Below are 24,439 nucleotides of genomic sequence, written 5' to 3' on the forward strand. Positions count from 1 at the left end.
TTAATGGTTGTTTAAGATTGTTTACTTACACCGTAGATGGTCACAGTGCAGGCTGGAACGTTTCCAGGAATACTTCACTTAAATCCTAGTTTTAGGACTCAGACAGAACTCTGATTCACTCAAAATTCACTCACACGAAGTTGTCGAGGCTCCGTGGAACTTTTGCGCACAGAGAAGGGTACGTTGAGGGATCGTTCGGTGATGGGGAGAGGTGAGAGGCTGATCAGACCCCTGTAGCCTTCTTGATATTCACTCTGGGTCCAATAGGCTCCGCAGCGCTTAGAGATCTTCATGAGTCGTGAAGTCTCGTCCTCCTGATGTTCGTGGAGTCCTCCAACTTGGGTGGAAACCACTCAAGCCTCTTATACGGCTAGCAAGCCAATCGCTAGCCGCTGCGTAGGAATAATTTAGAACTGACCAATAGTGGGGCACGAATCTAAATACAAATGGCGGGAACTCCTTGCAATGCGCATTTCTGTGCTGCAACAAAGAAATGCACCCTGCAAAGAAAGCTACAAATGGCGGGAACATAATTTAGCAGTGCCGAAGCACACACAAACAAAAAATCACACCCTTGGGTTGTGACACTAGGCAGCCCAGAATGAGGGTGGAGTAGGCCGCCTAATCAAAGGGATCCAGTTGGGGTCCAAGCTGGAGGGTTATGGGGCCCAGTGTGGGTCTGGAGACATCAAGGACTTAGATGCCATCTGCAAGGCATGGGCTGTAGTGTAGGGAGCCGCAGATAGTGCCCCCTGGCATCGGGGCTAGAAATGGGCAGTCTCCTGAATTATACCACTAGTTTATGGGAACAGCAAAGTCATGGCAGGTGAGACTGGATGGACTGCCCCATAGAGACTGCCCCATAGAGACAGCTTTAGACCTGGCCCCAATCGTGCCCCTTGTCACAAGGATCAAATGCTTTTTTCTTCCCTGTCCATTTCCTACATGTAGGTTTAGGTTAATGTGAATAATTTGACTTAAAATGGTTTTTTTACAGTATTGAAAAGGAGCTAGGAATCCATCCTACCCAACTATATAAAAGTACTTTTAGGTGTGATTGACTGGAGCTTTACTGGTTTGTTTCATGGATACAGAAAATTCTGTTAATTGCATTGATGCTAGCACTTCCAATATTTTGATTTTATTAAAGTCAGGATGATGTAAGAGTATCATCTTTCATTATAAATGATTTCTAGTGTTCATAGTTTCATAGAAAAACTTGCAAACTGAGTTTAAAAATTATATGAGTTAACACAATATGTTTTGGAGGAATTGGTTGTAGCCATGTTGGTCTAAGGACACAGGCAGACAAGATTATTTGGGTAGATGCGGGATCTTTTATTAGACCAACTAAATTAATAGAAAAATGGTTTTTTGCAAGCTTTCAGGCACAAACACCCTTCTTCAGGCACAGGGAGAGTCTGCTGTTGTTTTGTGTTCTCCTGGATGGAAAAGAAGCCAATATGCAAAAAGAGTCTGTGAAAATGCAAATATGTAGTAGTGAGAATGAGAGGCTATGGGAGACAATAGGTGTGAGACAGGTGTGGGTGGGGGGGAGAGGAGAGGGAGGAATGTTGACCTGGTGTGAGAATGTAGCTGCTAAAATGGAGACAGTTTACCTGGGGTTATCGCATGGCAGGCAGGTTATAACGTGCCATAAATCCTATGTCTATATTTAGTCCATGATTTTTTATATCCAGTAGATTTATGAAGTGAAGTTTGCAGACTCATCTATGAAAGGTGTTTTGTAAATTCCCTTAGAGAATTAGAACTGAGAGACTGGAGAGAGAGTGGTTTTTTTCTAAAAAATGTGTCCCCACAGGTAATTGGGTATTTTTGTCTTTGATAGATTTTTGGTGCACATTCATTCCGGTACACAGTTGTTTTTTGGTTTCTCCTACATATTTTCCATCTGGGAATTTAGTACACTGGATGAGATATATTACATTTCTGGAGGTGCAGGTGTAAGATACAGGAATGGTTCTGTTGTGGGGTATAGTTATTGTGGGAGTGGTGGAGATGTGTTGGCAGGTTTTACATACCTTATTTTTTTCTCCATCTATAGGGTCTAAAAAGTTGAATTCCAGAGAACTGTACAGACTGGTTTTACTAAAGAAGGTATATGTAATACCAGTACTATTTTTAAATATACATTCATCTGATGCGGTTTAAGTCATTTACTATTGTTGGGAACTCATAGGGCATATCCAGATGAGCATGCATGTGCCTCTTGCCCCATCTAAAACCCCTTTCAGATGGGGCAAGAGGCACGTGTGGGAATGAAAACATGTTCCCCACGCTGCAAACTTGTAGCATGGGGAGAAAATTAGAAAAAAAAAAGGAGTTAAAAAAGTGGGGTAGGGACTGTGCCCCAAGGCAACTGGAAGCTGGGTCCTCCACAGAGATGCTCTGGCTGCCAGGCAGCATGCTGCAGCATCAGGGCTCCAGTGCTGGTAAGGGGTCAGAGGGACTGGAGGAGGGGGGAGGGGACTATAGGGGGGACCCTTGCTGGCCCTGCCCACTTCCCCAAAGTCCCCCGAGCTCTGCCATGCCCAGCCCCATCCCCCCTAGCCCCCCCTGTCTGGCCCCACCCCCTGCCTGCCAGCCAGGCCCCCCAATCCCTTTTCTGCCCTGCCACACCCCCCAGCTCCCCAGACATCCCAGAACACAGCCCTGCCCAGCCCCAGCCCTGCCAGCCCCACAAGGCCCCTGATCCTTGCCCCCCTCACCCCAGCATCCCCACACACACAAAACCCCCCCCAACAAGAACCCCACCAGCCCTTATTGGTTGTCCAGCTGTTGTCAGGGTCACTGGGGCCCCACCCACACAGCACGAGGAAGAGGGACAGTCCCAGCAGCCCCAGCCTTCCTCACAATGCCCTGTGGTGCCCAGGGGGGGCTCTTCCAGGAGGCCCCAGAGCCCTCCCAGTCCCTGCTTCTAGATTAAGTAGAGGCTTTTTTTGTGGGGGGGAAGGGTTTCTTTCTTTTTTTCTCTTTTTTTTTCAAAGTGATGGTGCCTGGGGTTGGGGTGCAGCCAAGGGGACCTCATCTTGCTGGGATCCTATGACCCCAGCTGACTTCCTGCCCTTTGGGCAGGGGGCTGGACTCAATGATCTTCCGAGGTCCCTTCCAGCCCTAATGTCTATGAAATCTATGGAGGTGAAAGTGGAGGATGGGACCAGGGGGGGCAGCCATTGGAGGTTGGGGTGGGGCATGTGGGCCTTGTGGGGGGTGATAGCCCCTGCAGGGGCCATTTGGCCCCTGTTGAGGGTTTCTAACCCCTGTGTGGGGCTGTAACCCCTGTGTGGGGGTCATTGGGGGGCTGTTAGCCCTGTATGGGGGCCATGGCCCCTGTGTGGGGGCAGTAGCATCTTTTGGGGGGCTGTAACCCCTAGGTGGGGGCTGTAGCCCTGTTGGGGGGCCATAACCCCTGTATAGGGGCCTTGTCTCCTGTTGGGGGACCACAGCCCTTGTGTGGGGGCAGTAGCCCCTATTGGGGCTGTAATCCCTATGTGGGGGCCGTAGCCCCTCTTGGGGGGCTGTAAACCCCGTACAGGAGCTGTGGCCCCTGTGTGGGGGCCATAGCCCCTGTTGGGGGGCTGTAACCCCTATGAGGGGCCATAATCCCTTTGTGGGAGCCGTATTTTCTGTTGGAGGGCCGTAGCCTCTGTTGGGGGCTATAGCCCCTGTTGGGAGGGAAGCAAAATATATATTCATGTATTCATGAATTCATGAAACATGTATTTAGAGTTCACTTCATTATTATGATAGAGACACTGGTAGGCTTCCACATTGCTTTAACACTGTAGATATATCAATAAAACATTGCCCAACTGATCGCTTTCTCTGTCTCACTCTCCCTTTCTCTTTATAGTAGTCTTTTGTTTTAATTGTGGAGAAACATGGATTTTGGGGTATTTTACAGAGTGACTTTGGGATTTTTTTTATCAGGGATTTTTCAGTTTTCCAATAGAGAACACAAGAATTCCTGCTAGGGAGGCCAGTGGCTTGCTCAAAGCTGGCATTTGGACCCATCTGGCTGTGGCTGACCTCCTGGGCAAATGGGGCCAGGAGGACATGCTTTGACAGCTCAAAGCAGGCCACCATACTGGGAACATGTTCCAGGCGATAACTGCCCCAATGGCTGGGCAGGGGGCACATATGGCAGTAGTGCTGCACAGAGGCCAACTCTGCAGCCACAACCCTCTGGCACAACCCACTGGCAGCTGGCCCAGAGAGGCAGATGCCTCTGCTGGCTCTGCAGTCCCCATCCAGATCTGGCAGGTGTGCAGCATGTCACAGCCAGGCAGCAGCCCCCACTGCCAGACTGCTGCAGTGGGTAGAGGGTGCAGGGAACTCTCAGGGCTGCTTCAGCAGTCCAGCTGGCACAAGGGGTAGTGTCCCCAGGTACCAATTGGCTGTGCCCCAGAAGCTCCTGAGATCAAGTAGCCCTGAGCTACTTGCCAGGGCGGATTTTTATACTACTCAGGCCAGGAAAGGGCAGCTTTTTATACTTCTGGGAACAGCACAGGTGCTGACCCTGGGCTCTAGCTCCCCCTGGCTGCAGATCTGGGAGGCGCCAGGCAGGGTTATTTTGCCCCAAGTGGCACAATTTGCTCCACAACAAAGTGGGTGTCCAAGCATGTGCACTGAGGCAAAATGCCCCAGCTCAAATTTGCATAGCTTCTATTTGAGCTTCTGCAAGAGCACATGTTTGCATGTGTGGATGCGCCCATATAGGACTTAGAAGAAATATGGTTGCCCTTGTATAATACTAATAAAAGTATTATATGTAAAATGGCCAAAATGCTTTGGTCAAAAATGTTTGTCAATTTTTTTTGTCTGGGGGGAAGCTTGGTAGGTTTATTACTAGGCCTGTGCAAAAAGGGAACTATTCAGTTTAGATTCAGATTTGGATTTGGCCAATTTGGAGGTCAGCAATTTGATTTGGAGATTTGGATTGCTGTTCCGAATTGATTCATCCAAATCAGCTTCGGAAGATTTGGCGCCGATTCAGAGAGATTTGGCCCTAGAATATAATGGGGAATCAAAGAAATATCTATAACTTTTAGGGCAGTGTGAGTCTTCGGATCGCGCTTCAGAACCAGGGCCACTTGGGATGCTTCGGTGTCCGAAATGGCATGCCCGGATCAAAGCATGGGCTCAGTTAAGCTGTCTGAAGTGGTTCGGAGCGTCCAAAGCTCTTCAAAAATGCTTTGGATGCTTTGGGCAGCTTAACTGAAAGTTAGAAGAGAGAGGGGGAGTTGGGGAGGGAGAGGGAGCAGAGGGGAAGACTGTCATGTATAGGTGGCCAGTGAGAAGGATTTCTTCCTGGCTGCCTTTCCAATGACAGCGTCTGTGGGGTGGGACTAGAAACAGCATAAAAGCCTCTGTTTGGAGGTGTGCTCTATCTTTTTCCCAGCTTGTTCCCTCTCAGGAACTTTGAGAAAGAAACCCTCAGACTGATGCATTGCAGCTTGCTTGCTGTACTCAGTAGTTGAACTTGCCTGCTCCTTTTTCTTGTTAGCCAGGATTGGGTAGGATTTAGCTTACCTTAGCTTAGCTATTCTATTCAATTACTATTAGTATTACTATTCAATTCATTTCATTGAATTTATATTTTCTCTTTTTTTTTTTTTTTTGAAACTGAAAAAACAAAGCTGTGTTTTCCCTGCCAGTATTATCCATCACTGTGCAGGGAGGCACACAGACTGCTTGCACGCACATATACACACACGCACACACAGACACAGGCACAGAATATAAAGAAAAATCAGATATTCATAGGAAAAGACAGACAGACAGCACACAATTTTTACATAACTCTTAACACTGAAGCAAACAATCAAAGAAGAGGCCAGTGCATGCATACAACAGAGGGAATAAAACACACAATATAAAAGGATTGACATGCACACAGAGACCTTTTACAGCACAGCAAAGATGCCAGGTGCTAGGTCTTCTGGCAGGGGAGGGAAAGGGGGTAGGGGGATTGACATGCACACAGAGACCTTTTACAGCACAGCAAAGATGCCAGGTGCTAGGTCTTCTGGCAGGGGAGGGAAAGGGGGTAGGGGGAGAGCTAAAGCTGCAAGCCCCCCCAAATTATAGATGCATTCTCTTCCCAAGCAGCCATGACATCAGTGCTGCCAGTGGAAGCCAGGAGGTGGGAGCAGTGTGTGGACCTGGTGTGTCCCTGCACCTGCACCACCTCCGCTCAGTCCATAAGTAGGCACCAGCAGTGGAATCACTGTCTCTTCCACCCCAATATCATTTCTCAGCATGAGCCTCCCACTGCCAGAAGAGGAGCTGGAGCTGGAACCAGGGATGCTGAGCTCAAGCAATTCTGGGGACTGAGGGGGAATCAGAGTTTGTGCTCCACACTTTCTCAAGTTTCCTCTAGACCCAGGTCTCCTCCAGAAACCAGCACCTCAGAGGAGGTTGAGGTTGTGGAAGCAAGTGGCTCAGCTGAGGCAGCTTCTCCTGCTGTTATACCTCAGCCTGCTGAAGAGTGGGATAAGACTATGGTAGCGAGTGAGTAGCATACTATGGGAGCATTTTGATCTGGCAGATGATCCCAGGTTTGCTATCTGCCAGCACTGTTGAAGGCATGTGAGCCATGGCAACGACATGCAGCAGCATCACCGTGGTGGAAAAGTGTCTCAGATGAGGAGGCAGTACCCCCTTGCCCTTCTTTCTGTTCAGCCTGGCACCAGTGCGAGTGTGCTGAAGGGGAAGTCCCCCACTCTCTCCAAAACCCCTTTCCCCCAAAAGCAGAGACAGGCCACCCTGGACCAGTGGGGGAAATGTGGACAGAAAGGGGGGTGCATTCCCAAGGTGAGCGAGATAACACAGAGCATTGGGGAGATGCTTGCTCTAGATAGCCAGCCCTTCTCCCTGGTTGAGCGGCCAGGATTCTGGCAGTTCATAGCATTTCTGCCCCCATTTTACAAAGTGCCCACATGCACCACCTTTAGCAGGACAGTGGTGCCCTCCCTGTATGAGGCATACAGGGAGTATTTGAGGAAGGAGTGCTGCAAGGCGGGGCCGCAGGTAGCCTTGTGCTTGACCTCCGACATCTGGAGCAGCCAGGGTGGTGATCACACCTACCTCTCCCTCACAGGGCACTGACACAATCACTTAGGCCATTGGTGGGCTCTACTGCAAGCCAAGGTGCTGGATGAGTCCCACATGGCAAGACAGATCATGGGGTCCATGAACTGCATGGTGCAGAGGTGTCTCATTGGGCAGGCCGAGTTCACCCATGGGTTAATGGAAACCGACAAAGGGGTCAATATGGTGAAGGCTGTCCATGATGCCAACTTTGTTGGCATCTGCTGTGTGTCACAAAAGCTGCACCTAATAGTGAGGGATGCCTTAGAGGGGGACAGGGCTGCTGGTGATGGCACTGCCACCACCACTGCTACAAGCCAGCTGATTTTGAAATGCAGGAAGGTGATGGGCTACTTCCACCACAGCATCAAGGCAGGCAAGATGCGGTGGGAGAAATAGGCAGAGCTGACCATCCCACAGCACAAAATCATGCAGGATGTGGAGACTCGGTGGAACTCCAAATACCTGATGCTCGAGGGCTGGTGGAGCAGCAGAAGGCCATCCATGAGATGGCCTTGCTTGGGGAGATTGGGATCAGCAGGCCCCTGAAAAGAGCTGAGTGGGGTACTATCTCCCAGATATTGGTGGTCCTCAAGCCCTTCCTCAAGGCCACCAAAACCCTTAGCACTGGCAAAGCCCTCCTCAGCCAGGTGATCCCCCAGTGAGGGAACTGGAGAACCAAATGGAGAAGTTCCAGAGAATCAATGTTCCTGGCTGGGGCAGGCCACTATTACCAGATGTACAGGCACTGGCGAACTGGCTGAAGGATGGCATCAGGAGATGGCTGGATCCTTTGCGGTCCAGTACCGTCTACAGGATGGTGGGCATTTGTGACCCGAGGGTGGAGGGGAGCATGTGCACTGGCAGCCCCAAAACCCTTGATCACTGGATGCAGGTGCTGGTGAACAAAGTCAGGGAGGCCGAAGTGCAGAGGTGAGGGTATGTGGAAGAGGGGGATCCACTTTCCTGTGCTAGCACACCCAGCACCAGCACTGGCACCGGCACCAGTACCAGCCAGTCTCCTCCACACCAGCCACTGCCAATGTGGGCCATGGGCATGGCTTCAATGCTGGTCTCCAAATGCACCAGACCCCCAGACTCGGGTAGGTAGCATCAAGGCTTCAGTGGCTACCTATCTTGCTGAGAATGTGGAGCCACTGGACTGCAACCCCTCGGCCTACTGGGCAAACTACAGCCAAATGTGGCAGGATCTGGCCACAGTTGCCCAGCAACACCTGTCCTGTCCACCGACCAGTGTTTCAAGTGAGAGGGTGTTCAGCATTGCTGGGGATGTTATGTCTCTCCACCGCAATTGCTTGCATCCTACTTTGGTGGAGCAGCTGGTGTTCCTAAAGCTGATCCTCCCACTGCTGCGGTTCCTCAAGCTCCACCTGCAGATGGACTGAGTGCCACCCTCCTCACTCCATCTGCACCAATTTCCTTTCTTGAGTTTTTTAAAAGCTGAGTAATGCCCCACTGTCAGCTAGAGGGGGCACTAACTGCATCACCAGCCAGCAGGGGAAGAACATGTCCCTGCTGAGCTTATTCCCCTGCCAGAATGAAGTTGGTGGTATGGGATGGGGCTATGGGTAACGGGGAGGCTCAGGTCCTGGGCATGACCACTAAAACTGCACCCTGCCAGGGTATGGAGGCCTGGTGGGACTGCTGGTGGCACAACAGCCCCGTAAATGCCAGGACCAACAATCCCCTGGTGAAAGGCAGGTAGGAGGCACCATAACCTCCAGCTAACACATTCACACACACTCCTGGATGGGGAATGCCCGGACCTGTCATGTCTTTGACAGGCCTGATGCTTGGTGCTTGCAGTGTAGTTCTGAGGCTCCTGGTGTGCTCAGCTTAGCTGCCCAGGATGCCAACTTTTGCGTTGAAAACCCTTTCTCAGGCTGAGGAAGTACCTGCAGTTTGTTCTGGATGGAAGGAATAGTAAAGAAGCCAGAGGCTGGCCTGGCACGCAATGCAGGCAAGAAAGCCAGTCAGTAAAAATGGAAATGGAGGAATCAGGGGGTGAGGGACAGGCTGCGGTAGGGAGTAGGGGGGAAAGGGGCATGTAGCAGCACAGGTAAAAGTGCAGAGGTGCCTTGGAGTGTCAGATGTCTGGCAGGTCATGGAAAAATTGGCTAACTGCAGCCTCTGCTATATCACAGTCCTATGGCTGGGGAATTGGCTCTGAGCTCAGACCCAGAGAGTGGTGGTGGATGGAAGTGAATCATCATGGCACTCCGTGACCACGGGTGTCCCACAAGACTCTGTCCTTGGACTGGTTCTCTTTAACACCTTTTTCAATGATTTGAACACTGGTGTCAGCAGAGCATCCACACTTGAGGATAGGCCAGTGATCCAGACTGACTCGAACTGGCTTAGAAACTGGGCGGATATAAACCTGCTGACATTCAATACCGAAAAGTGCAAGGTACTCCACTTTGGGAAAAAAAAACCCGTAACACGCTTATAGGCTTGGCAGTGCTACACTCTCTAACACCATGGCTGAAAGAGACTTGCAGGTCATTATTGACCACAAGATGAACATAAGCCACCAATGCAATGTCGCAGGTGGTAAAGCAAACAAAACCCTGGTTTGCATCCATAGATGCTTCTCAAATAAATGTCAGGAGTACTCAGCTTTGGTGATGCTGCAGTTGGAGTACTGCATCCAATTCTGGGCTCCACCATTCAAGAAGGATGTGGCAAAGCTTGAAAGAGTCCAGAGGAGAGCCATCCATATGATCAGAGGGCAGGAGAACAAGCCCCATGATGAGAGACTGAGAGTCATGGGACTCTTCAGCCTGGAAAAGCACAGACTCAGGGGTGAGGTGGTGGCAGTCTATAAGTACATAAGGAGTGTGCATCAGGATCTGGGGGAACAGCTATTCACCAGAGTGCCCCAAGGCTCGACAAGGACCAACAGTCACAAACTCCTCCAAGAACATTTTAAGCTAGACATAAGGAGAAATTTATTTACTTTCCGAGCCCCCAAGGCCTGGAATAGTGTATTTAAATCTAGTTTCAGGTGTTAATGTGTGGACAATACATTAATAGATTGTTAGGTACTGTAAGGGACCTTGCAGATCATCGGGTCCAGCCTGCCCCCTCCCCCCACCCCCCACTCTAGGCAGGAAGGCAACTGGGGTCAGGTGGCTCCAGTGAGGTTACTGTCTAGTCTCCTCTTGAAAACCTCCAGAGTAGGTGAATGCACCACCTCTGGAAGGGGTTTATTTCAGTCTGGAAACCTTGACTGTGTAGGAGTTTCTCCTGGTATTAAGCCTAAAGCGGCCTTCCAGGAGTTTGTATCCATTGCTCATGGATTTCCCTGGGCGTGCCCTAGTGAACAGTTGGTTCACCAAGCTCCTGATGCACTCCTCTGATACAGAGGTAAGCTGCTATCAAGTCCCCTCTCAACCTTCTTTTCTTTAAGCTAAAGAGGACCAGGTCCCTCAGCCTTTCCTCATATGGCTTGCCTTGCAAGTTCCTGATCATATGGGTGGCTCTTTTCTGGACCATCTCAAGTTTTTCCACATCCTTATTGAAGTGCAGCACCCAGAACTGGACACAGTACTCCAACTGCGGTCTCACCAGTGCTGAGTACAGTGGGAGTATCACTTCCTTAGTTTTACATGAGATGCATCGGTTCATGCATGCCAGTATGTTGTTTGCCCTGATGACCACTGCCTCACACTGACAGCTCATATTCATACAATGGTCAATCATTACCCTTAGGTCCCTTTCAGCTGTGGTGCAAGTCAATCTGTCACCACTGAGCCTGTATGGATGTTGAGGGTTGTTTGCCTTAAGATGGAGCACTTTACACTTGGAAGTGTTAAACTTCATCTGGTGCCGTTCTGTCCAACTCTTGAGCCAGTCCAGGTCTGCCTATATCTGAAGCTTATCTTCTGACGTGAATACACTGCTGCATAAGTTGGCCAGCAAGCTGTTCACTCCCCCATCCAATTCATTGATAAAGATGTTGAAAAGCACCAGCCTAAGAATGGACCTGTGAGGGACACCACTGGCTACTTCACAACTTCACACCAGGATGACACAGATCCATTCATGCTAACTCTCTGGGTCCTACCCTGTAGCCAGTTTCCCACCCACTGAACCATTGAGCAGTTGAGCCCACAATCTTCCAGTTTTCCCACAAGGATATTGTGGGATACTAGATCAAAAGCCTTTTGGAAGTCTAGGTATAAAACATCTACCACATCTCCAATGTCCAGGTGGTGAGAAACCTGGTCATAGAAGGAGATGAGATTGGTAAGACAAGACCTACCCACGACAAAGCCATGCCGGCTGTCATTCAGAATCTTACCTTCTGCAAGCGCATTGCACGTAGATTCTTTAATGAGCTTTCCCAGGATTTTCCTGGGATGGAGGTTAGGCTGATTGGCCTATAGCTCCCCGGGTCCTCCCCTTCTTGAAGACAGGGACAATGTTGTCCCTCTTCCAATCTGAGACTGTTGGTCCCAGCTTGTCCCCTATGAGCCTAATCTCATTTGACTTTCCCCTTGCTCTGGTGAACTACCAAAGCAAAGTGGGCATTCAGGAGTTCAGTTTTTTTCCTGAATGTCAGTTACCAGCTGTCCTGAGGTGTTAAGCAGGAGTCCCATTTATTGTCCTTCTACTGCCTACATACCTAAAGAAGGACTTCTTATTGTCCTTGACTCCTGTAGCTAACCTAAATTCCATTGCTGCCTTGGCTTTCCTGATTGTTTCCCCACAAGTGCTGGCCACTGTTGTACAGTCTTCTTTGAGGACCATCCCTAGCTTCCACTGTGTGTACACCTCTTTTTTCTTTTTTAAGAGGACTGCAATGTTCCTATTAACCCATGAGGGCTTCCCAGCCCTTCCGCTGCCTTTCCTCTTTGAAGGAATGGTTTTATTTTGTGCTTTGAGGATAGTATCCTTGAGCAATGATCACTCTTCATGCACCTCATTTGTCTTGCCTTCCTGGTCCCGCATCACCTCCCCTACTAATGGTTTGAGCCTGTCAAAGTCAGCATTTTTGAAGTCCAGGACTTCAATCCTGTTGGTTGATTTGTTGACCTTGTGGTGGATGGTGAACCTGATAATTTCATGATCACTGTTGCCCAGGTTACCCTCAATCTTCAAGCCACACACCAGATCATCTCCCTTGGCCAAGACCAAGTCTAGGAGAGCATTACTTCTGGTTGGCCCTTGTACTTCCTGGCTCAGGAATAGCTCCTTGATCACAGTCAGGAAACTGCATGAATGATCTGACCTAGCCAAGTGTTCCTCCCAAACTATGCCCAGGTAACTGAAGTCACCCATGACAACCAAGTCCTTTGCACATGCAGCCTCTGTCAGTTCTCAAGAGAACTCCAGATCCAGCTCCATTCCTTGGTTTGGTGGCCTGTAGTAAATGACTACAGTTAGGTTTCTCTCACCTCACCCCGCCCCCCTGGGCTCCATAGCTTGACCCAGAGGGTTTCAAGCTGCTTATTTTTGGAGCCAATGTTAGCCTCCAGAGAGATGTACTGCTTTCTCATGTAGAGAGCTACCCCTCTGCCTTTTCTCCATTCTCTGTCCCTTCAATTTTGGGGTTAAGATCTCCAGGAGTTGCCTAAAATTAATGTGTAACAAGGTCCTGAAAGAACTAGGGTTATTTAGTCTGAAGAAGTGAAGACTGAGGGGAGATTTAATAATAGTTTTCAACTACCTAATGGGTGAGTACAGAGAGGATAGAGATGGGCTTTTCTCTGTGGCTATAAGGGACAGGACTTTGTAGCAGAGGAAATTTTGGTGGGAGATGAGGAGGAACCTTCTGACTGAGGGTGGTCAAGTATTGGAACAGGCTACCTGGAGAAACTGTAGAATCTCCATCCTTGGAAATTTTCAAGAGCAGATTGGACAGAAACTTGGCTGGGATGGCTTAGTTGGGAATGATCTTGCCTTGAGCAGACAGCAGGACTAGATGACCTTGTGAAGTCTCTATGACCCATATCCTTTTTTCCATGATAAAAAAATTGCCAGCTTTGAGTTTAGGGGAGGGCCAGGGGTTTGGGTTTTTTTTGAAACAGTAGAAGCTTGCAAAAATCAAGAGCATGAAAGAATTCCCATGGTTCCATATTTTGAAATCCAGGTACCCATTACAGCAAGACTGCAAACAAGCCTAGAAACTGCCTGAAATGATAGAGCTATACTGTGTCTATGAAACAAGCTTTGAGAAAACAGAAGGCTGTATTCTGCTTTTACTCATGCTATTTAGGAAATAGGAATTAAGTGAAGGAAAGAGGCTATGTCTGAAAGAGTTAAATGGATCACATTTCCTCCTCATCTCAGTAGGACTATAAAATGATTTCTTAAACAGTTTCTCTCTCCAGAGACTCAAAAACCTTCCCCACTTCTTCCAATAGCCTATTTATAGGTATAAGTGGAAATAGACACTATAAGCAAGAGGAAAAAAGGATTCACTTTCTCCATGACATGGCAGAAGAGTAGCACAGATAGTTGTAACAAATGCAGCTTGCGAAAAGGCATTGCAATGGGTTGTTAGTCTTCCTCTCCAGTTCTTTCCTTTCTTTTAGAGTGGTCTGACATACATTCCTGAATCTAAAATGAATTTGTCCTTCCTGGACAGTGCCACAAAATATTAATAACCAGAATGGTGCATTGCAATGGGGTGACCTTGCCCCAGGATCCCATTCAATTGAGTGAGAACAATTAAATTTCAGTGCATGCAAAGATTTGGAGCTGTAGGCAGTGATAGGACTCTCTGAAAACCCTTCACCAGAAGTAACTTATTATTTGTATTTCAAAAGGTTTCAGCAGCTAGTTATGTAGTGAATGTGCTGCACCCACTGCCTATCATGCTTCCCAGTACAACATTGGCTCATTGTTTCCTTGTGCCCCTGTCTATATCTTTTTGGCACTTTTTGTATTACAGTTAGATTGTAAGGTCTTTGGAGCATGGATTGTCTTACATTCCATGTTTTTACAATGTGTAGCACAATGAGCCTGTGCTACATGGCTGAACCTCCTGGCCTTAACACAAAGAACAAAGAATAATAAAACAATCAGGTCCAGGGCCCTACTGTATTAGCTACTTATACAAGATATGGGGTGTAATTCTATCCTAACTAAAGTCAGTGACAAATCTCCCCATTGCCTTGAGTGGGCTTGGGATTTCATCCATGGCTGATGCCCAAAAGAGCTTAAAATTTTTGGATAGCAGACAATATTGGAAGGTGACAACAATAGGAAGGGAAGGTGGTGTGGAGCAAGGATGAAGGCAACGTTCTTCAAAATAAACTTATTCCATAGATAACTATGCCCCTTTCCTTAAAACATTACCAGTCCCTTAATCTCTTCCCTTTCATACCCATCAATCATTTCCTTTTCTCTAGGCTCAGTGCTTCTCAGTCTCACTTTCCCTTCCCCCATACCTAATTCAGAACACATTCATTATTAATAAGTAATATGTAATTGCACTGTTCTAAGTTACATCCTATAGTATAGGGAAAAACTGAAAACAATTTTTATTTATAAATGATACACAGTTAGGATACACAGTTATTTTTGCTATAGCTGTCCGAGGTGTGAATTAATGTGAAAATAAGATGCATTATTAAATCCTTATGGTTCTGATGGAAAAAAGAGACTAAGAAAAATGAAAAGAAATGACATATTTCCAAGCTGAACTAAATAAAAAAGAGAAAATCTCAGCCATAATTGATAGAGTGGATTCTTTAGCCTTATTAATTAGTTGCTGGGTACTTCACAAACCAGATAAGGGACCTGATTTCCAAACATATTTAGACTCTTAAAGAAGTGGAGAGGATTGAAGCAAGACTACTCAGTAAAAAAAGTTTAATTTTTCTACATTATTTAGGCCACAATATTATAAAAAACTTATGCACACACAGAATCATAGAAAATTAGGGTTGGAAGGGACCTCAGGAGGTCATCTAGTCCAACCCCCTGCTCAAAGCAGGACCATCCCCAACTAGATCATTCCAGCCAAGGCTTTGTCAAGCTGGGCTTTAAGAACCTCTAAGGATGGAGATTCCACCACCTCTCTAGGTAACTTGTTCCAGTGCTTCACCACCCTCCTAATAAGAATGTTTTTCCTAATATCCAACCTAAACCTCCCTTCCTGCAACTTTAGACAATTGCTTCTTGTTTTGTCATCTGCCACTACTGAGAACAGTCTAGCTCCATCATCTTTGGAACCACCCTTCACGTAGTTAAAGGTTGCTATCAAATCCCCTCTCAGTCTTCTTTTCTCCAAACTAAATAAACTCAGTTCCCTCAGTCTCTCTTCATAAGTCATGTGCCCCAGTCCCCATCACCATTTTTATTGCTCTCCACTGGACTCTCTCCAGTGTTCCACATCCTTTCTATAGTGGGGGTACCAAAACTGGACATGGTACCCCAGATGTGTCCTCATCAGTACAGAATAGAGGGGGTGCAACCGGAATCAGTGCATCCTTTGATCCGCTGGCAATGCTTCTACTAATGCAGCCCAGTATACTGTTAGCCTTCTTGGCAACAAGAGCACACTGCTGACTCATATTCAGTTTATTGTCCACTGTAACACCCAGGCCCTTTTCTGCAGAGTTGCTGCTTAGCCAGTCAGTCCCCAGGCTGTAGTGGTGTATGGAATTCTTCCATCCCAAATGCAGGACTTTGCAACTGTCCTTTTTGAACCTTCTGAGATTTCTTTTGGCCCAATCCTCCAATTTGTCTAGATCACTATGAATCCTCTACTCTCCAGTCTATCTACTGCACATCCCAGGTTGGTGTCATCCGCAAACTTGCCGAGGGTGCAATCCATCCCATCTTCAAGTTCGTTAATGAAAATATTGAACAAAACTGACTCCAGGGCTGACCCCTGGGGCACTCCACTTGATACTGGCTGCCACCTGGACATTGAGCCATTGATTACTACCTAATGAGCCCAACAATTCACCCAAATTTCTATTCACCTTACAGTCCATACATCCAACCCATACTTCCTCAGCTTGCTTGCAAGAATGCTGTGGGAGATGGTACCAAAAGCCTTGCTAAAGTGATGGTATAGTATGTCCACTGGTTTCCTCACATTCACAGAGCCAGTCATCATAGATGGTAACCAGGCAGGTCAGGCATGGCTTGCCCATGATGAATGCATGCTGACTGTTCCTAATCATCTTCTTTTCCTCCAAGTGCTTAGAAATGGATTCTTTGAGGACCCGCTCCATGATTTTTCTAGGGACTGAGGTGAGGCTGACCAGTTTGTAGTTCCCTAGATCCTCTTTCTTCCCTTTTTTAAAGATGGGCACTATTATTTGCCTTTTTCCAATCATTCAGGACCTCCCCTGATTGCCATGAGTTTGCAAAGATAATGGCCAGTGGCTCTACAATCACATCAGCCAACTCCCTCCGCACCCTTGAATGCATTGCATCTGGTCCTATGGAGTTGTACACATCCAGATTTTCTAAATAGTCCCTAACCTGTTCTTTAACTACTGAGGGCTGCTCACCTCCTCCCAAAACTATGCTGCCTGGTGCATTAGTCTGGGAACTGACCTTGCCTGTGAAGACTGAGGTAAAAAAAGACATTGATACTTCGGCCTTTTTCTCATCATCTGTCACAAGGTTGCCTCCCCCATTTAGCAAGGGACCCACACTTTCCTTGACCTTCCCCTTGTTGCTAACATACTTGTGGGAACACTTCTTGTTACCATTCACATCTCTTGCTAGCTGCAACTTCAATTGTGCTTTGGCCTTCTTGACTTTCTCCCTGCATGCACAAGCAATATTCTTATACTTCTCAGAAGTTGTTTATCAAAGATTCCATTTGTAAGCTTCCTTTTTGTGTTTAAATTCACCAAAGAGTCCTCTGCTAAGCTAAGCTGGTTGCTTGACACGTATTACTATTCTTCCTGCACATCGGGATGGTATCCTTGTCCAATTGTAATTTTGCACACTAAGTTGCCCAATTTTAGTGAGACTACTCAGTGTGAAAAGGTAAGTCCTCATAGACTAAGGCCCTTAGTATTGGGAGCTGTATTCAGGGGCACTGAATTCAACCTTTTTGTGTATAATCTTTGTTGATGTGCTTACAATTCAGTATCATTTGTAATTAGTGGATGATAAGCTCTATCCCTTGTATGTACTTTACCTGGGTAACAGGGAACCTAGGGCTCCTGTTATTTTGAGAGAGAGAGAGAGAGAGACTGTGGCAGCTAGAGCCCAAGCAGTTAAATGGGCACCAGGAAGTGGGGGTAGGGGCATCAATGAAATGCTGTTGCCTAGGCAATAAGCTGCCCAACTTAGTAAAGGGGAACACCTTCAACTAGTCAAGGGAATGCTGCCCAGAACAAGCTGGGTGCCATAGAATAGGAAGTTAGGAACCAAAGGCTAGGAGTGCCTATTTCAGGGATACTTTTCCCTCCAGTAGTGCAATAGGGCAGAGCTCTGCTATAGGCAGAAAGGGTTCTGATAGAACAACAGGTATAAGTTGCCTTGAGGACCTTAATGAGAAGACCTTGATCAGGCCTTGATGAGAGATCCCTGCATGTGGTTGGGGTAGTCACCTGACCAAAAAGGGGGTGGGGCTTGGATGGTATATAAATCCAGTGCCTGTGCCAAGACAGATAGTTTGACCCTAGAGACTGCAGAGGAAGGGGAGGGAGAGGGGGAGATGCAGGATGGAGAACCCAGTGCTCAAGAGGGGCAGAGAAAGGGCCAAGGTCTCAATGACTGAGAGAGGCAGTCAGGGTCAGGGACCCATAGCCCAAGAGGGACAGAATTTAGGGGCAGGAAGCCCAGAAGTCCAGGAGAGGCAGAGACTGACTAGGACAATGAAGCCTGCCAAGGTATGAGATTAGACTGGGGCTGAGTGCCCACTAAACTGATTGATTTGGAACACCTGTGAGGCATAGCTGTAGGGGAGATTAGAGGGCATGAACAGCCCCTAAGGCAAGAGGTGCCCTGGGGGCATATGGGTCATGAGGGTCAATGTAATGTGAGGATTGGATTGGGACCAGTGGAGACTGGGAGGACTCCACTGGTGGGAGGACAGAGTGGGGCTCACTCTTAGGCCCTTGGGCAATCTCCCTTTCAGAATGAGTTAAGAATATCAAGGCATGGCAGAAAGGAAAGGAGGAAGGGTAACCTAGGGCCAGAGCAGTGGACCCACAGCTCCTGCCCTAAGAGGCATTGTGGCTTCCCCTGGAGATGCTGTCTTGTTACACCCCAATCATCAAATTATTAACCTCTAGAAAGAAATCATCAAAAGCATCCCACAAAGAATAGCAGCTAATATGTGGTAAATTGAGAGGTTCCTTGAAAAGGTTCATAAGCTCTCTTTTGTAGGTGATCATTATGAGAGTGTCAGGTACTCTAGAAATATATAGACAAAGTGGAAATCTATACCTGTCATGTTTAACCAAACAAGAAAAGAATGAAGAGTGTTCCTTTTGATGGAAAGATGGAATACAAAGCAACAATGGGATAATACTGACTAGCTTGGAAAGCACTGGTGGCTGTACCTGATCACTGTTGAGATTCTTTACACACAACAAAGTTTGAGGCTTTATTTTTATGTATAGTGCTTGGCATCATAGGGGGATTTGCTGTTAACCGATATAATTCTACTTGTTCAGAACACTTGCTGCCAAATTGGGGGGGAAAAAAGAGAAGAAAAAAAAAATCAATCTTTTTTTCTAAATTAAATTCAAAAGCCCTTCATACCTGTGGCAAACATTACATCTTTCAGGGAACTTTTTTGCATATTTTACTTCTATTTGGTCGAAATATTGATGAAAAATTATGAAGTCTGACATTTCTCCAGCCTCATGAAAAGTTCTATAAAAATTCTTAGTGTTCTTATATTTTCCTCCAAATAATCTTGTCTTCAAATTGTCTCAGAGTCTCTTAAGATTTTTGCTGACCTTGATATGAGTCCTGCTTCTTTGATTCTTACAGGCTGACCTTATCTGATCCCTTTGAATACTCTCCTTCCCTGATATAGCTTGGCATTCCCCTTGCCACCACCACAAATAATAGGCTCAAAGGGAAGATAGGGTGGAAGGATTTTTGTTTGTTTGGTTTTTTTCTTTCCTGAGTTTATACAGAATTTTGCTTTTTTGTGCTTCTGAATTTGCCTCTATACACCTTTATATCTTCCTGTTATTTCTTATTTTAATTATACTTTCCCTTCTATCCCTATACTAGCTTCTTTTCTTAAAAAGCCTATCATGTAGGCATTCTGATTTATTTACAATTTATGTTAACTCCCCACTACCCTATATTCCTTTTAATCTGGACTATTGCTATTCACAAGATGCTAACTTTGTTTCTTATTAAAATGCACTTTCATGAGACTCCCTGGCTTGACAGGCGCATAGACTAGAAATCTGAACAAGCGTCTTTAAGAGATCTTATTTAGAATGTTTTTTAACCAACTGCTGTAGGATTGCTTTGTGTCATCATAACCAAAATATCAGGAAGGTACAAAGACAAACTGTAATACAAGAGAAGCAAATGGAAAATAAATTCATTCTCGCCTAATATCCCAAGTTTATTGAAGGACAGTGTGTTTTAGCCTGATGTTGCCACGAGGTGGCAGCCTCGGACCTAGAAAACAGTTCCTGGCTGTTTTTAAGAGATAAACAAGGATTGGAAAACATTTGAGACTGCTGAACTGAGGACGAACTCTCTTTTTAAAAAAATAGACTGAATACTAGGACCTGGGAAGAGAAATTTGACAAGGTCTAATGGTCACAAACTACTGGAAGATCATTTTAGACTGGACATTAGGAAAAACTTTACCGTCCAAGTCCCCAGAATTTGGAATAGCACCTCTTCTGGGGGGAGTCAAGCACCTACTCTGGACACCTTTAAGAAATTGCTGGATGCTTATCTTGCTGGGGTCATCTGACCCCAGCTGACTTCCTGCCCTTTGGGCAGGGGTCTGGACCAGATGATCTCATGAGGTCCCTTCCAGCCCTAATGTCTATGAAATTCATGATTTTCACATTAAGATGTCCATTTTGCATTTGCACATTGATCTATGTAGACTAATGGCTCATTTAGGAACTGGAAACTCTCATGATAGGTTCAAAGTCTGAGGAGACATAAAACACATACAGTTCAGTAGTGCATCTCACTGTGATTGGCTCCAGCATGTATAGAAAAAAAACCTTGGTTTTGTTTATATTGGCATTATTCATCAAACATGAAAAAATCACAACACATGTAGACACATGAACTGTCCATACGCTTTTAATCAGTTACTTTTTCCAATAAATTGAGAGAGCTTCAGATAGCCAGAACTGACCACTGATATTATATATTTCCCATTTAAATCTTTCAGGCCATTTAGTTCTCCACAAATGGCCCAGCAAGAAATTAGTTTACAATTTGGGAGACTAAAATTAACTCCCAGTTCCACTGTAGATCTTCTTGTAATTTTGTGTAAATTTACTTTCCCTGTATCCCAGTTCTGCCATCTGTAGAATGGAGATAGTAGAACCTCAATATCTCACATGTATGTTGTGAGAATGAATAAACACTGAGAAAGTATTTAGATACTTCAGTAATGGGTGCCAGAGAAGATCCACAAAGATATAAAATGTACAGCAGGTGCAGGATTTGGGATTATAATACATGTCCCTTAATGACAAAGGATATTTGGATATCAAAACATGGTTCAGGTCTTGTTAGCTTTTTGATTATCATTACATGTATATATACACACTAGTAGTAATAACCAGGTGACAAACTGCAGAGACCACTACAAATGTAAACACATCCATTCATCCTAATGATTTACTTTTAACATGTCAAATTCTTGAGCAGCTAAAATATGCCATTTTTAAATACATGGAAGATTTCCTTAATAAAAAAAAAAAAAAAAAAATAGAATGTCCACCTAAATCACTTGCAATAAATGTAGATTTGCAAGTGTTAATACTTGCATTAGAAGGGCAGTTCAGTGACTATATACATTACCACTAGGATTGGTTGATCAGTGAGGTGTGGCAAAATTTTTAAATTAAAACAGTTCAGGTTTTGATGAATTATTTTGTTTTTCCCCCAAAACAGCTGAAATTTCAAGAAAGAAAAAAACAATTTCAAGTAGCTTTTGGTACAAAAATATGCTTTATGCCATCCAAATAGGAGTATTCCCAGCTCCCCTGCGACAGACAGATAGACAGACACACGCACTTACTATATTGACCATATGAGATATCTTCTAACCATGTTACTATCTAAACTGATTTTCCTATATGTAGTTTTAGAAATGTTGAAAGTGGTACCTCTGCACCTTGTACTGTAACATTTGATTCATGGTATTATACCAGATTTTACATTCAGAAATGCTAACAATAAATAAATGGTATAGAATAAGGACCAGGCTCCCCAATCCACCCTTGCACTCTCTCATCACCAGCTCCCACTGTTTCAGTTTTACCTTCCTGGGAGTGCACAGCTTTGTACCCCATCTCCCCTCTCTAACTGAGGAGAGTCACATTCCTCAGGACCCCAGGCTGGTTTAGCACCACAGCCCTGACTGACCAGCCAGTTCTCTGCCCCCACCCCCAGTATCCTAAGTAAAAGCACATTCACACCTTATTAAAGTGCTCAACTTTTCTTGCCTAGCAATAACAGACAGACACATGGAGGACTTCCCCCATTTGGAACATTATTCTGGAAGTTTGGGGTTGTCAACTTTCTGCAGAGGAATGTTTGAAGCTGTCAGTGCCTTGGCTAAGGAAAGGGTATCCTCTCTTTGGGCCACACTGTTTTCTGTGACCATTTTATACATAGAAGACATCATGGTTTGGCTCTTGCTCTGTCCCTCAGCAGCTGCTGCAGCTTTCCTTTTCAGGTCCCCTTCTGATTGCAAGAGCGAATCAATACTTTTTTCTCTGGTCTGATTCAGCATGACATTACATGCTGAACAGAACAATTTGCCACCATTTGCATGAAGAATGCCTTCAGGGTACTGCTTTACATAATCCATGGCAGATATGTGCTTTGGTTTGTGGACTGTCTTCCCACTCATCTTAATCTTAAATGCATCAGTCAGCCTCACTGTGCTGCATGCACTGCCCTTTAAAATCCTCCCAGTCTCTCTCACTCCCCAGTGATTGAGCTAATCAGCGTGATCTTAAATATGCTGCAGGGGAAGGTTTCCCATGCTTTCCTTTGCTTCCTGCTTGCCTCTGCAGATAGGCTGCAGATACAAGCAGACCTAGATAGGCTGGCATGTTGGGCAGAATGGAACCAGATGAGGTACAATGTAGAAAATTGCAAAGTGCTGCTTCTGGGAAGGAAGAACCCCCAGCACATTTACAGGTTGGGTATTGCTAACCTCACCAACACTACATATGAAAGGGATCTGGGGGTAAAAATAGACCCCAGCATGAATATGAGCCAGCAATGCAACACAGTAGCCGCTAGGGCCAATAAAACTGTGGCATGCATTAATTGATGCATCTCCAGTAAATCCAAAGTAGTGATTCTCCCACTTCACTCAACATTAGTGAGGCTGCAGCTGGAGTACTGTGTCCAGTTCTGAGCGCCGCAGTTCAACAAGGATGTGCAAAAGCTCGAGAGGGTCCAGAGAAGGGCCACCCATATGATCAGGGACTTGCATGGCAAGCCATATGAGGAGAGGCTAAGCGATCTCAGACTCTTCAGCCTAAAGAAAAAAGAGGGCTGAGAGGAGACTTGATTGTGGCTTAGCAGTTTATCAGAGGCATACATCAGGCTCGGTGAATAACTGCTCACCAGGGCACCCTGGGGGAAAACTAGAAACAATGGCCACAAACTCCTGGAAGATAGTTTCAGGCTGAACATTAGGAAAAACTTCTTCACAACTAAGGTGTACAGACTATGGAACAAGCTCTCCCCAGAGGTGGTGCAATCATCTACCCTAGAGGTCTTCAAGAGAAGACTGGATGGTTACCTGGTTGGGATCACCTGACCCTAGATGTCTTTCCTGCTCAGGCATGGTTGGGGCCCCCTGAGGTGCAGATGAATGGCCTGACTCAGCTGGCTGGCTGAGTCAGGCCATGAAACTCCCTGTACCATTGTAACTTTGGAATCTTTCCTGGGCACAAAGCTTAGGGAGGGAGAGAGGGCCCCCCAGATGGGTGGGTGGGTGAGAAGGATGGAGGCGGGTATCTTGCATTCTCTTCCTAGTTACTGAACATGTCCCATCAGGAAGATGGCTGGGTCAAAGGGGGGCCACAGGCATGGCAGAAAAGGGGCCCACAGGCATGGTTGGGGCCCCCGCAGGTCCAAATGAATGGCCCAACTCAGCTGGCTGGCTGGCTGAGTCAGGCCATGCTACTCTCTGTACCATTGTAACTTTGGAATCTTTGCTGGGCATAAAGCTTAGGTGGGTGGGGGAGAGGAATGGAGGGAGGCATGGGCATGGGAGAGAAATAATCCATTAATTTTCTAGCCCCTCTTAATTCTTTGGGCCCCCTGCCACCTATAGTGTATGTCTTCCCCCCCACAACCCATTTACCCTCTTGTCCCCACCTACCATGTACCTCCTCAGATTGGGGGGACTTTATACTATCTATTTATTTATTTTAAATCTTCCTTCCTTCCGCAAGTCAGAGAAGAAACTCAATGATACAGAAACCTGAAGGAGACAAAGTAGTGAGTGGGTGTCAGAAGGCATTTACCCCAGTTCGAATTTGCTGGGACATGGCCAGTAACCAGGTGGAGGGTGAAAAGACTATATGAAGTGGGCCTGCAGAACTTGTTCAAATTGAGCTGATGCTCTGGCCAAAGCCAGTGAAGAAGCCTCAGCTTCTGCCACTGAAGTGGTCAAGCTAACCAGAAGGAAGTTAAGATGTTTAAGGTAGAGAGCAAGTGGGGTGAAGAGCCTATTACCTGGACTGTGGAGGTCTTGGCCAACAACCAAGAAGGCCTCCACAATTCAGAAGAGAAACTCAAGCTTCCTTAGTGGAAGGCACCACCTGTGACCTGAGCCACCTGCCACTGCAGTGGTCATAGCTCCTGAGTGCAGCTTGCTTTGTGGCCAGCAGTGACTCAAAAGTTACAAGGGTGTAATGGAGATATCTAAGGCAGAGGACAAATGGGGTGAAGAGCCTACTACCTGGACCATGGAGGTCTTCACCAGCTACTAAGAAGAAGGCCTCTGCAATTCAGAGGAGAAACTCAAGCCTCGGATTCTGCCACTGCAGAGCTCAGCTTGCTTTGTGGCCAGCAATGATTCCAAAATTCCAAGAGTGCAATGGAGAGGTGTAAGGCAGAGCGCAAGTGATGTAAAGAGCCTACTACCCAGACCATAGAGGTCTTAGCCAGTAACCAAGAA

The sequence above is a fragment of the Alligator sinensis genome, unplaced genomic scaffold (assembly GCF_000455745.1).
Source record: "Alligator sinensis unplaced genomic scaffold, ASM45574v1 scaffold975_1, whole genome shotgun sequence".
NCBI lineage: Eukaryota > Metazoa > Chordata > Crocodylia > Alligatoridae > Alligator > Alligator sinensis.